Raw genomic sequence first — 11,490 nt, 5'->3', positions numbered from 1 at the left:
CTGGCCTATGGAGAATGCAGTGGGTTTCTGTTCATAGTTTCAAAATGCAAGTCGGGGGATGTGTATAAATTTTCCATAATTAATTTTCTCTGCGATTTTTGACTTGGCTTTGATAGCTTAGTAGCAGGGCACATGCAAAGTGCCCTTATCGCTAAAGTCGGCTGGGCCATTTTTACAATAAAATGTTGGTTTCTGTTGGACTGAATTTCGGTAATGTTTGCCCGAATTTTCATCTCAATGCATTGGCTTTAAAAGATACTGAGTTTTTGATTTATATGGTTGTTGAGTGAATTCAAAAGCAGGATTTTCTTCAATTATGTCCATGGTCGTGCATTAAGTATACCTTGATAATTGAAAATACGTCACAGTGAATTCAAAAGCAGGATTTTCTTCAATTATGTCCTGCATCAAGCTATTGGAGTCTATGATAAAAAAGGGTTTAAATTCGTTTCCAGATATGTTGCGAGGAAATGTGGATTCGGGTTTGGGATGGGGCCCTATTTTTTAAACCCGGTGGGTTTACGGGTATTATAATTTATATATAATATATAAATATTATATTTTATAAATTATAATATATATGAATTTGTATATTTTTCAATTTTAAACGAGAAAACTAACATATTTATAATTTAAGTTTTAATATTTAAACATGCATATCATTAAACATTTAACATTCACAATGGAATTTCAAAATTTCTAGGTTGATATCAATTGCAAATTGGAATTTATATATTAATAAGAATCATGATATATGTCCATTGTCATACTACATTCAAAATTTGCCTTAAGGCATCTCCAAACAAGAGCTAGGAAATTTTAAGATACTAAAATAAAAATAGCTAATAGTGAACAATGGCTTCCTCAAGCCAAGTCATCAATATCACTCAGATATTCGGTGAGCATGCTTTCCAAGTAGGAATCACTTTCATCTTGAGGCTCTTGTTCATCCATAGCAACTGGAGGTAGCTCAATAAGGCCATCTGGTTGTATCTCCTCGTCCACACACATATCATCATCTATGTATTGGTCCCATCTCTTGAAAGGACCCTCCTGGTACCCAGGGTCCTTTCGAGATATGAGACGAAGTGTGCTATGAATGTACACTAAGTTCTCTGCCTTTGAGTCCAACCTATTTTTTCTTTAGGGAAAGCCTATTAAAATAATTACAAATTTAAAAATAAAAACTAAAATGAACCCCAAAGAACCCTAAAGAACCCGATTTTAAGGTTCCAAGTACCCATCATTAGGGTTCTTCGTACCCATCAAGACAAAAGAACCCTAATTTTTGTAATGGAGAACTTGGTTCTTCATTGAAGAACCTGGTTCTTATGAGTTCTTCTCAAAAGAACCCGTACTCGAATTTGGTACTTGGGGACGAGAACCCGAGACGGGTTCGAGAACCCCACCCTTGGGTTCGCGAACTTATGCAACATAGGTTTTCAGTTACAGGAAAAATAAAAGGTGCCAATTGTAGGGATTAGGGCTGCTCCAAGATCCTTGCACAGAGTATTTTGTGATAAATATTAAAAAGCGCTGAGGAATTATGTCCAAATACATATTTTGCAAACAAGCCGGTAAATGTGATATAAAATAACAATATGTGATATGATTCATAGGTCACGTTACATAATGTTGTTAAAAAAATTACATTTCATTTTAGGGGATACATTATATTTTGAAAATATTTACTATCTATATATATATATATATATATATATATATATATATAAGGGTTCACAAGAGTGTTGTCTTTGATCATCCATTTACAACTCAAAACGATCTTTGTTACACTATTTGATCATCCATTTACCTTTTGCCTTCTCAACCCGAAACAATCTTTGTTACACTATCTTCCCCGTTTGCATGATATAGATGGATCATTGAAATGTATTTTATGTGATATGGAATAGATGGTGCATTTGCTACATCTAGTTGTATAATGATGGACATACACATTGGAGATAACTTACTCATAAATTGCTATACTTTGACTTGATGCTTATGTGGCACACTTAGGAGGTTCAAGACCTATGTGCCCTAGTGACAATCTCCATGAGGCATGCACATGGAGGACATGGTACCTGGGAGGATGACCCATTTAGAGGAGCATTGAATATTATGAGGAGAACATTGAGCCCTACGTAGCATTGGGACACTTGATTGCTTCCATGGTAGTTTGTGCTTGATATGAGGATGCTTATGTTAGTGAGTGTTCATGTAGGTGTGGTGGACCCATATATACACATTGGCTTATGGGGGAGCATTGAAGGTTGTTGGAAACATGTTGGGCACCTTTTGTGGAGTGCTCACTTGGAGGTTCTTGTTTGATGGATATGGATACCTTGAAACTTGACGTTTCTCACTTAAGTCTAGAGTGCTTTAAATGTGGACATATCGAGTGATTAGTTAATTTTCTTGTTGCAGACACTGTCCACTTTGTTATTGTTGATCTTTTTCACTTTTCATATAAATAAATGGATAAGAGAATCTTTTCATTAATTATAGTGATCAAATACTCATATTAAAGATATGAGGGGTATAATGAGATGTCTTTTTTCATATGTACTCTTTTTATTGTAATTTGGCCTCTTTGTCTTGAGTGCTAAGGTTTCTCAGTTGATTCAAGAAGACAACTAGGGTTAGATTTTTCCCTAAGAAAATGGAATCTAGGATTTAAGCGAAATCTAAGAGTAGCCCAAAAAAACGCTCGTTCTTGTGGTTCATGTGAGTGAAGATGACTAAGGTTTTGTGGTATTTGGAAACTCTCGTACTACTTGGAGTACTTGATGTGAAGGAGATAGAGAGAGAGAGTAATTTTTTTTTCTTCATACATGTTACACTTGTGAGATGTAAGTGTAGTTGCTAAACATGGCTTGTTGGTGTGTATAAATGTTTGTTTTGGATATTTGGTGGAGTGACCAACTTTGGTTGACTACTCCTAACTAAAAGGAGTTGATGGCTAAGGTCTAGTATTTATGATGGATGCTCTAGATAGGTTTTGGAGAGTATGACTCATACTAGCTTGTAATGAGTGGTATATACCCAAAACTTCATCTTTTATATATATGAAGTGTTCTTTGTTGTCCAAACTTTGTGTATTGTTATATTTGATTTTCAACATATGTTATCATGATGATGGACTAGTTTATTGTGTTGGTTATACATGTTGATTTGACATAACAATGCCTAGATTTGGTTAAGTGGCTTGACAAACCAATAGACACCAAGTCTTTAGATTTATCACTATAATAAATCTGCTATAATAAGTTATTTTCATATTTGGTTTATGTGTGGAAGTGTTCCCCAATTGTTTGGTATGGTGCTTTATTTTTCTTGGGCTTTGTGTATTAGTTGCAAAGAAGTGGAGTATATACTATTGTACTTCATATTTTATATTCAACTATAATGTGGTAAGTTCATAAGAAATAGCTCCACAAAAGCTCAAGGATGAGTTGGAGTTTTTAAATTTGCATTAAAATCCAATTATGTGAAATTCCACATGGTTTCAGAGTCGATTTCATTGAGATTTCTCTCTTGCTAATGAGGGAGTTTGGTATTTAAGTGGTTTCATATTGAGGGGAGGTGCTTGATCTATTATAGGTTGTTTGGGTGTGAACTCAGTGTGCTTAGGAGATGCACTTGGATTCTACAAGTGTTTTCTACTTGATTTGTTTGTTTTTGTTCTTAGGGTGATTCATATTTGCAAAGATATATTCCATTTTTAAAGAGTTTTCCCAAGTTGAAAAATGATTCCAATTTTACATCTTGGAAATATAAACTATAGATTCTAGTGGAAGAGGTTGAGATCCAGGGGGGGATATTAAGGGCATGACTACTACAACTACCGATTTGACAATATTTGTTGTGCATTGAAAAAAGCAGTCAAGGTGAAGAATATTGTTCTTGATTCAATGAATGATCATTTAACCACTCACATGGTAGAAATGAGGATCATAAGAAGTTGCATGATGCTTTTGTGGCATTGTATGAGAACACAATAGGAAGATGCTCTTGAGAAACAAACTTCCAAATATTCGTATGAGTTACATGGATAGAATAGTGAGTTACTTCCTAGTCTTGTAGAGTTGAATGATTAATTGGTTTCTGTAAGGAAAAAATGGAGAATAATTAATAGCTATTGCCCATTGCTTTGAATGGGTTTAATCCATTTTGGAAACCCTTTATCCAAAGCTTTGTGTTGATGAGAACTTTATGTAAGGAGATTTAAGATGTTAAATGAAGAAAATGAAGTACACTTACCTAGTCCTTATTGGGAAGATGAGAAATGGACAAAAGAAAGGTAAAATGGAATAATTGGGTAAAAGTAAGAAGGATTTGAGTAATGAAAATTGTCTTTGGTGTCCTCTGAAGAAGACATAATGTTTGTGAATGTACAAAGAAGAAGAAGGGCAACACCAAGCCACATAAACGATGTAGGGAGTACATGCACTATAGTATGAGTGGACAAGTTAACATCAAAATTTGAGATATCATTCTCCATGGTATTTTGTTTATCTTCCAACATCATGTCAAGTGTTGAATGGTATGTGGACAATGGGGCATTAAGACATATGGTTTATAAGAGGAAATCCTTTAGCAAACTTTAGGAGGAAGTGGGAGAAATGAGTGCGAATTTGGGTGATGATGTTAGTTGTACTATAAGAGGATTAGGCTCCATTCCCTTTTGGATGCAATTGAAGGATGTTATTGAGTTGAAGGATATTTTGTCTATCTTTGGTTCGAAGAAAAATCCTCTTTCAAGTTCTTGTATGATAATTTTTTAGTGGAGAGTTGCATTTGAAGGAAATTGATGCAATATTAGTGATTGTAGTATAGAAGGAATTTTGATAGATGTGTATGAGCTTTTTAGTTTTGAGGAGACATATGAAGAGCTTGTATGTTGGGATACCATGATGATAGGCTTGAAAACTATTGTGGAAGTGTTGATTGATTTCAAGCTTACAAGAGATGGAAGTGTTGAAGATTACCATGATAGGGGTGTTGGATTCTCTCAAAAGAGGAAGTTGACTTGTTGAGAATTTTTCTTTACTTGTTGAAGGTCTTGAGATGTATGGGCAAGTTATAAACGTTTACAATTTGTTGGGGAAGTTATGTGGGTGATTGGCTACACTACATGCTTGTTATTTTTATGATGGATGAAATTTGTGTAGATTTCTATTTTTGTGATTTTGATATAATTGATCCACTCACCTTAGCCTTTTATAGAGATGTCATCATCTTTGTAGGGAGTCCTAAATAGCTCATGGCGTAGAGTTCAAAGATTTTGTCTCCTAAGTTGATATGAAGGATGTTGTGGTTTCACAAGTCATTGATGGTCCATCTTTATCTTCCTTCAAATTCATAAGTGCTCAAGCCCCTAGTAGAGGTGCGGTTCAAGATGTTGTGATAGTATCTTGTTTTGTTGAATACATTGAGACTTCTAAAGTTGACATGATTTATATCCCAACATAATGGAATATTGTGGTGCTTCGAGATGTGAACTTTGGATGTGTGGTCCTCTAGCTTACAAGTGCTTTGTTAAGCGATTGAAAGTGTTAGGTAAACTTGACTCGGGGAAAGAGTCAAAGTTGACCAGGTCAAATGGTAGTGAAGGTTCAGTTGGCTGGGTTTTGGCCAAGGGATCTAATGGAATTCTATTAGTTTGGGTTTTCTTAGGGTAAACATGGTGTTAATGTTAGCATATTATTATTATTATTTTTTTTTGTTTGCTCCGTTAAATTTTTTCTCACAATGATTTTTAACATTTGGTATTAGAGCCAAAGGTGGATATGTCACAACCACGTGATGGATTTAGGGGATGCCTCTGTTGCTGAGGGTTTATTTGGGTTAGTAAGTGAGAGAGGCACATGAGTATGGAAAATGGATTTTTGGATTTGGTAGTTAACTTAGATCTGATGGAGTTGGAGAGTGAAGGAAGACTTGTTGCACTGATAGAAATATGGAACCAAGAAGGGGAACCAGAGGTTGGCGTGAAGGACCCATGGAGGTTGAGAATGAGCAGAATGTTGAAGAGGTTATTTGACACTGCAAATGCAACCCCACTAGAGTGTAAGTGACATGGCCAATAATTTTCTAGTGCAGCTGAAGACTTGGACTCTAAAGGACAATGAAAAGATTGGGGCTATGGTTTTTGCGATGGATATGTGCGAGGAGAATGTGCATTGTTTATAGGTTTGAATTACAGTAGAGTAGCACAGGTAGAGGCAGATATTGTATAGGCGATTCCTATAGAAAGTACAGACAAGTTCTTCGCTTCAAATGAGATGAAGTCAGGGCTATGTTGAGCATTGTTTTTGAACAGGAGGAGAATGGGTTGGCTACTGTTCGACGCAAAACGTTTGTAAGTGTGGAATGTGTTGGAATATCAAGAGACTTATGTATTATAAATGATTTTCCTAATTTGATAATTACTTGTGATATGTGTTGGCCTTTTATTACTTTATTATATCTTGTTCATCAAGAAATTACCAAAACAATGAAAATCACAAGAAGACAAAGTACACAAGATATAGGCTCCAAGCTAGGGAAAAACCCCTCCAAGGGGAAAACCCATAAAAATGATTCTCTTATTCTATATAATCTAGTTACAAAGAGACTTCCAAGACCCAAAGACCAAAGCCAATAAACCTACAAAACACCAATTCAACCTCCAACGAGATCTTCTCTAAGGCAATGTCCAAACTTTGACCCATTGCAACTTCATCTCAGAATTTTGGCCCTGAAATTGCATCTCATAATTTCGGCCTTGCAATTTTGGCCTGCTGCAACTGCGTCTTCACAGAAACCTTAACTTCACACGTGTGGACACAAAGAGAGAGAGAGATATTTAGCCCAAGAAACATCGATTCTTCCTTCCTTTCCTCGTCCTTCTTACTCTTCTTCTCCTTTGTTATTGCAGATCGAACTTGACTTGGATGAGTGTATCAAATGAGGGTGAGATCCTTGTATTTATAGCCTTCTTGAGGGGTCAAATAACCCTCCATTATGTATACTTAATCTTCTCTTGGGCCGACTTGGTCTTGTCATATAAAATGATTTTTTCTTGATGAAATAAATATCTTTATTTATTACAATGAGTCCAAATGAGACTATGACACATAACCAATATTATTCTTTATCCTAGAAAGACCTAGAAAACCTAAAAGTACGAAAAAAAGATTTTTGACCCAAACTTGAGTATTAAACCCATACTCCAAAATAAAAATATATTTTCTTTTCTTTATTTATAAAGAATATACAATGTCATGATTACAATTAGGTCATTATGAAGACCGAACCTAGTTACAATTTTCAACACTCCCTCTTAACTAGGGAGGTATTCATAATCCCATTACATGGTACAAGGAATCTCCATCTTGAAGCATTCTCATAAGAAGAGTTGGATTGATAAGTCATCTGTTTCAAGCATATTTACCATAACCAACACTGTCTTTGAAGGCCTTACTAGACAAGCTCATCCTTGTTCGAGAGCATTATGCTGGGAGGCTTTACATGATTTTCCGCACTACCTCTAAGGCACATACCCCATCTAGATGTTCATTGTGTATGTCCTTTTAGGACTATTATTATCTTGGATTTCTAATCATGAATCCTCAAAGAATATCGGTCCTCTTCGAATACTTTTATCTTGTATTCCCTACCTCATCCTCAAAGAGTATCAGTCAACAACTTCTTTTTTCATGGATTCTCTGATCCATAAGAAGTTCCAATCCTCCAGACTCCATTCTTTCTTTATGGCCTTCACTAAGACTTATGACTGTTAGTCATAGTCTAGTGCCTAATCCATATAGACAAGAACTATCCAATATCACTCTCTCTCAATTAGGGAAGAGATATCCACCAAACCAAGCTTACCTTTCAAGTACTCAAGCTTCTTGTTTGGTAATGCTTTAGTCAAAATATCTGCTACCTTTTCATTTGTAGGTATATAGTGCAACTCCATGATCCCATCTTGTACCAGAGTTCTACCTTAGTTGTACTTGTTGTTTATATGCTTTGTACTATCATGAAACATCGGGTCTTCTGTCAATCTTATACAACTTTCATTATCACAGTGTATATGTGTAGGGCTAATTAGTCCTTCAAACAAATATGATAATAACTTCCTGAGCCAAACAAATTCTCGACAAGCATCACTTGCAACAACATACTCTGCTTCAATACTACTCAAAGCAACTATATCCTGCTTTCTGCTAATCCATGAGACCATGGAAGACCCTAGGCTGAAGCATCCACTTGTTGTGCTTCTTCCATCTGTCTCACTGCCACCCCAATCTGAATATGTATATCCCATGAGCTACATTTCATTACTAGTATACTAGAGGCAGTGATGTAAGGTTCCGCACAAATATCTTAGGATATTATTGGTTGCAATCCAATGATTTTGTTTTGGCTCCATCTGAAATTGATTGAGGATATTCATTGCAGAAAAATGTATAGTCTTGTATTTACAAAATACATCAAGGACCCAACCAACTATCTGTAGCAAATAGGATCTATTGGACTAGACTCTGAACTCCTCAACTTCTTTAGGTTGGTAATCATAAGAGTCATCATAGGCTTGCTATCCATCACGCCAAACTTCTGAAGTATATTGATCACATATTTACCTTGACCAAGATATATCTCACCTAGATTCTACCATACTTCTAGTCCCAACTAATAATACTTAATACCAAGATCCTTCATATCAAACTCGACTGCCAACTTCTTCTTTCACTCTTGAATCCAATGTGCTACACCTGTGACTAGTAGATCATCCACATACAAGAGTATGATAATTGGTTCACCCTGGACCACCTTGATATATAAGTTAGGATTTGTAGTACTCTTGGTAAAACCACGTCTCAATAGGTATGCATCCATTCTTTCATACCAAGCTCTAGGTGCTTGCTTTAAGCCATATAGAGTTTTCTTGAACTCACAGACATGAGTCTCCCTGTGATTTATTTCAAATACTTGAGGCTTCCTAATGTAAACCTCTTCATTAATGGCCCCATTCAAGAAAGATTTCTTGACATCCATTTGATGGATGTTACATCCCATAGTAGCAACCAACAAAACAAGTAACCTTATTGTTGTATATCTAGCTGCGGACGCAAAGGTTTCCTCATAATAAATCCCTTCTTTCTGTGAGAAGCCTCTTGCTACAAACCTTGCTTTGTATTTATCAATGCTCTCATCTGCAGCGTGCTTTATCTTGACTATAGACAATCTCCCATACATCATTCTTCATTATGGACTGGTATTCTTCCTGCATAAAATTCCTCCACTCTTGATGTTTAGTTTCATCCTCATAGGAGGACGGTTTTGGTATTCTTCATTATGGACATACCTGCTTACTTCAATTCGACAATCCTCCTTAATATAGATTCTATACACCTTTGATGAAGCACTATACCCAACAAAGTGCTGAGAAATCCAATAGGGTGGCAAGTTAATTGATTTATCTTATTATGACATTATCTTGTGATGTTTTATTATTAGTTTTCCTTCTTTCGATTTATCTTTTCTTATCATCAAGACTAATGCCAAACCACTAATGGAAAAAGGACACGAGATGTAGGCACGTAGCCAAGGAAAAAACCCTATGTAGGGGAAACCCAGTCAAGTAATTCTTCATTATGTAGATTCAAAACAAAATTGATAAGACCAAGACCTTCACAACCTAGATTGAAGACTCATTCCATCCATCAGGTCATCCTTGTTACATTATTCTTCAGTTCTGATTTCTATGAGTAGTATTTCGTTCTTTAGTCTGTTCTCAACACCTCCTTCCATGCTTTGATCTATGGCATCCTTCTTATGTGACATCCTTACCATGATTTGATCTTGTGGTAACTTATTTTTGTTTCGGTCCTGTGACATCCCTAATCATACTTCTATCATACTTTATTAGTGTCATCATAATTCAATCCTACAATGATCTTGAAACAAAGATATACTTCAGTGCTGTGTTGGTAAAATAGTGGTGTCAAACTTATGATAACATGTTCCTTTAGTAAACTTCAGTTTTGTAATGATCGAAAACATACAAATGTAATGATAGCCCAATTCTTTGGTCCTATTAATAGTCTAGTCCTCGGTCCTGTGGTGCTAGCCCTGTTTCACACTTTGGTTTAGCTTAGCTCTCTCATCCTGTAGTCATATATGACTCAGTCCTTTATTTTGGTCCTGTAGTATTAGTCAATTCCTCGGTCCTGTAATGTTAGCCCAATTCTCTTGTCCTATAGTCATATAGTTATCTCATACTAATTATCTTCTCAACAGTTGCACCAAACTTCATCTATGAGATTCTCGGAACTTGTCCTTCCTTCTCTGAAATTTTACCAAACTTCTATCACCGAGATATATCAAACTCTCTCCACTGCCTTTTGTACGAAGTCCACATGCCTATATATAGTTGTTTTCTATTGGAAATGAGATGACATGAGATAGTTTGAGAAGCCGACTTGTGGAGCAATAATTTGTGAGGCCAACAACAAGGAGACTTTATGGAGGATGATTTTGACATAACAAAATAGACTTTGACTTACAAATCTTAAAAGCCTACAATGGAGGCTTGACCTATGAAAATTTACCCAAGCATGGAACCCATGCTTTAATAAGTCAATTTAATTAATAGCAAAATCTCTTTTTTCTTTCTTTTCATAAATATATTTCATTATGACTCAAGTACAAATATGAAGATTGAACCTAGTTACATTCTTCAACAACCCCTCTTAACTAGGGAGGTATTCATACTTACATATAACTATAGAGGTATATGGAAGATCTCAAAACACATGATCTACGAAGAGTTTAGGCACCACAATGTCATGGACTAAATTCCTAACCAAGGAAATCTATCCAAGGTCCTCAAACAGTTTAGGCACTCACGGTGCCATAGACTAGATTCCTGACGAGGGAAATCTATCCAAGTGGGACTAAGATGGATTAAATATTTCAACCTATCTAGGTACCATTAAGCTTACTTGCTAATCATCAACCCAGGGATCTAGGTGCGTATCTGAGGTCAGAGCTCCATGACCAACACCACCCTCTCTACTTCGGGATCTAGACATCAACACATAGTGCCGCCCTGATGTCTTCCCAGGAAATGTGTCTCACACACAAAGCCTCAACACTTCAAATCTCTCTAACCTCAAGCATGATTTTTAAAAAAAATTGAGAGATTTACCTGAATAGTCGAAACCCCGATTAGTAACAACCTTTCAAATAATCATAAGTAAACACAAAAACCTTCGGGGTCTTCAGACTTCTTGATGCTGCCTTACAATTCATCACAGTAGGACTTCGAGGCTTCCCAAATTCTTGACTAAGGTTTCCTCAATCATTCAACTTCCTTTCCTACTTCACATGTAGCAGCCAAATCCAACTTTCCTTCTTTTGGCAACACCTCAATATGCATTCTCCAATTTCTTCTTCAAGGTATCCATCATGACTATAATATGCCCTCCCTCTCAA

At 36.0% G+C, this 11,490-nt stretch overlaps 1 pseudogene; it reads left to right on the top strand.

The window, feature by feature from the left end:
• Positions 1–5,876: 5,876 nt before the first annotated feature.
• The window catches only part of LOC149139207 (uncharacterized), a 73,324-nt pseudogene continuing 67,710 nt past the window's right edge, over positions 5,877–11,490 (top strand).

The sequence above is a fragment of the Pinus tabuliformis genome, chromosome X (assembly GCF_031772625.1).
Source record: "Pinus tabuliformis cultivar Carrire ecotype Pingquan chromosome X, CPIR1, whole genome shotgun sequence".
NCBI classification, from domain to species: domain Eukaryota; kingdom Viridiplantae; phylum Streptophyta; class Pinopsida; order Pinales; family Pinaceae; genus Pinus; species Pinus tabuliformis.
This window is presented reverse-complemented; position numbering and strand designations above follow the sequence as displayed.